A 3978-nucleotide genomic window follows, 5' to 3' on the forward strand; every position below is an offset into this window, starting at 1 on the left:
AGTGAATGCTTAGAAATATTTCTGTGAATATTTGGTTAAATCAGTAAAAGAACATGCTAAGGTATCTACTGTTCCATTTTTTTCTTCCATGATTACAGCCTTATAAGAAGAATGAATTTTCAATGACTGAGAAAAATCACTCAGAATATATTTCAACAGGACCAGTAATGTGGTAAGTACTCACAACTAATAGGACAGTCATGCAAGTTCAGTCAAACAAGCCAAAAGATATCAAAGTTCCAGACATGAATGCTAGTACCAGATTATCTGTAGATTACTTACAGACCAAAAGTAGTGCACAGACAAGATTCTGAATTTATATAAAAGATATTAAATATTTGGAGAAAAAGTTTCTGAAAGACTTAATGCTTTTTATTTCCCTTCATTACCAGACTGGGTGACAGTTAAGTATCAAAATAATTATGTTTTTTTTAATTAGTTTTTGAAAAAATGACCAAGCTCTAAGATAATACTGAATTTTTTTATTAAAAGGATGAAATAGTAGAGCATTTGAAATTTTGCTTTTGTTCACCCCTGCTACAGCAACGTTGGCTATTGTCTTTGATCATGAATTATAAACTCCTTAATCTACTCCTAGTACCATGTGTTATGAAGGTGTACTGAAATCTTTCTAAACTTTATTTATAACTTTGTGATGATAATGCCCTGACGATGCCTGTTCAATATGAAAAAATTCTACAGATGTATTGTACATCTTAATCAGAACAGTGGATCCTCAAACACATTTTAAACAAGCACTGTCACTACCCAGTGCTGGGCAACTTCTTGTTTGCTTTGCAGCTCTGGTAGTTATACCTAAATCACACATTTGACAGTCCATAAACTGCAGACATCCATCCACACAGACTTGTAAAGAAATTAAGTATCTTATTTCAGCAGCTAAAAGGAAAGTCAAGTAAGGTTGCATATATTACTAATTTCTTAGCAATGTATTTTATTCACATTGCACTGCACGCTGGGAGGTGAGTAAATCATATCTTATACTGAGCAGAAGGTGGTATTGTAACATATATCTGAAAGTGCAGTTATGCAGTTATTTTTCTCTGTGCTGGGGCAAAAAATCAGTAGGGGCAAAATAAAATAAAGGGTAAGGGTGTTCCCGTGGAAACAAAGACACGTAGATCTGAAGACATATTTGTTCTCTAGCCTTTCTTAATTACCAAGAGTTCTGCGTGTGTGTTGCAGGATAGAAGTGTTCTACCCGTCTTGTGGCTGCTGATGTCTCTGGCACTGCTCACCTCAAATTCTAAGGTACAAGTACAATGTTGTTTACTTACTAAGGTGTTTTTTTTGTCAGTGACATCACTGGAAAACCAGGAATTCAGCAGATGGTCATATAAGGTCCAGAACAGTGGATCAGGTCACGAGTTTACTGATTCTTTGAAGGCTTGCGTTCAATTCAAATTCTTTCTAAAAAGAAACAGGTGCTGTTCTGCTTATACATTTTTACAAAATCTTGCTGTTTTCCTTGTTTTTACTTTGTTAGACCTAGTTACTGAAGGAAAGCGACAATCAGCAAGAAACTCAATTTCTTTTTCATTGATATGTAAGGAAGGCATGTCATTTTGTCAGCAAACAAAATTCACTGAGTGTTATGGTAATTAATGTGTACACTGGAAAAGAAGACTCACCATCCTCCTTTAATGAGCTATACTTAGAACTAAAAGTCTTTCCTAACCTGTGATAGGAGGAGATTTAACCTTACCCTGTCACACCTAACAGCTAGATCAAAAGTGTTATAAGAGGGGGAATTCCAAGTCATCTCAATTATACAGCACCACATGAAATAATTATATTTGGTTACACTTTAGAAGGGCATGTTCTTGAGGGATTACTTTTTATGTATTACTCCTCCAAACATGACTACATTCTGACTTCTGATTTTTAAATAGCTCACACAGCTATAAACTCTGCATATTATGTCTAACTGTGAATGACAATATTTTATTTACATGCAGATACCATATTCTTGAAGATTTTATTTTCTTCACTACCCAGTTTACAATGTAAGACAAAAGAAATTTAAGCCTTTGTTGAATCTTTTGTAACATAACAGAAAGTTACCAGAGAACATTTTATACTTTTTACTAATGGAGCTAATATACAAAGCAAAAGACTTTAAAAAGAATAAAAAGAGTAAAACCAATCAACCCCCTTTTGGTTAATATGCAAACTTGAACTCAAAGCAGTATATAAAATGTATTAACCTGAAATGCACAGTGTACCCATTTTCCAACTTATAAAAAGGCCTTTTTTTCCCTGTAGCTACTCAACTTGTTGTACAATAATTTACTTGTTGTACATAATTTATTATGGAAGTACAACAGAACCTACCTCAATTCCTTGCAATTGTGTCAGTGCTGAAAGAACTCTTGATGTTTATGAAAAATTGGTTCCCAACATACAAATGAAATCATATGAACAGGACAAATGCTAAAGACCAAAAACTGGAGCAAGACAACTGACTAACAACTTAAGACCTGCAAAACATTTATAGATTTAAGAAAAACAGTAGACAGTGTGATAGTTTTTCTTACAGTTGGCTTTTTTCTTTTTGAGAATACGAATGCTACATTCTACAGAAAGGAAATTAGAAAAACAAAACAAACAACATATGGCATTTATTTTTCTATTCTTGGCAGTGTGGCTTTTTTACAGTTATGAATACCCATACTTCATTGTACAGAAAAGGAATGACTCCTTGTGCAACTCCTTACAAAAACAAGAAAATATTTTGACATTTGCATCTCATATTTCACAGTTTCATGCTTCTACCAATATGTGGTGTGATCATGGAGAAGTCATAAAGTCTATCTCATCAATTGGCATGAGGCTCAATTTCCTCAATTCCTGAAGGAAAGCAATGCAACAAGACTTACTGTAAAACAAAGAGTTAAAAGGACAAAACAAAACACACTGAAACAAAAAGAGTGATAGGAGAAGATAAATATACAAGCAAATAAAGGGAAATAAAAAGGTAGTAGGTTTGAAAATTATAAATTTAATAAAGGCATTATTTATAAAAACAGAGCTAACATGAAAATTCTTAACATGTTGTCACGGTTTTATGACTTTTGGTTATTGGTATTCCACATCATAACATCACGTAGTGCACTGGGAGTTAAAGAGTTAATGCTCCAGTTCCGTGGAGCGTGGATAATTCTGGGTACCTGGTTCTGAGAAGAACTACTACATTCCCCAGAGGACTTTGCTGTTGTTACCATTTTCCGCTCAGAGGGAAAGATAAAACTGTTTGCAGATCACGAGACGTTCCCTCTTCTCGTCCCGGCAGCATCTTGCTCCCCAGCCATCTCACCATCGGCACTAGAGTAAGGCCTACCTTAATTTTGGACACTCTCTCTCATTGTATTGGATTCATTAGCTTAAATTGTAATTATATTGTATTATAGTGTGTTATTTTTCATTCCGGTATCTTTTTTAGTAAATTAGTTTGTTTCTCCTCAGATTGTTGCCACTGTTTTTGCTCTCAGGCCCATCTCCCTGCCCTTTCTTTCCCTTTTCCCTTTCCTGGGGCATGGGTCTGTGGATCCCCTGCCCCAGCAGTCATGGAACTGGGCCGAAGCTGCCTGTAAACTGCTGACACACGTGAGAAGAATTATGCTGGAGAATGCAGCTGAAAAGTTTTATTTCAGGCAGTAAAATAAAACTCAAAGACAGAGGTCTTCAGAAATCCTCGCATAAATCTCATTCAGTGCTGTAAGTAACCCATCAATTTGGACATAAACAGGTAAAATCATGATGTTAACTTATAGGGCTATGTAGGAAAACACTTGGACACAGGGTCACCCCGACAGTCGGCAAAGGGAAAAGACAAACCCCCGCCCGCCCGCGTGGGAAGCAGCAACTCAGTGTGAGTTCAAATAGCTTCATTTTATTAGGGCAGCAGCCCTCTCTTATATAGCACACTTGTTTACAAGCCAGGTGCCCCACACATAT

Source organism: Numida meleagris, chromosome 1 (genome assembly GCF_002078875.1).
Source record: "Numida meleagris isolate 19003 breed g44 Domestic line chromosome 1, NumMel1.0, whole genome shotgun sequence".
NCBI classification, from domain to species: Eukaryota; Metazoa; Chordata; class Aves; order Galliformes; family Numididae; genus Numida; species Numida meleagris.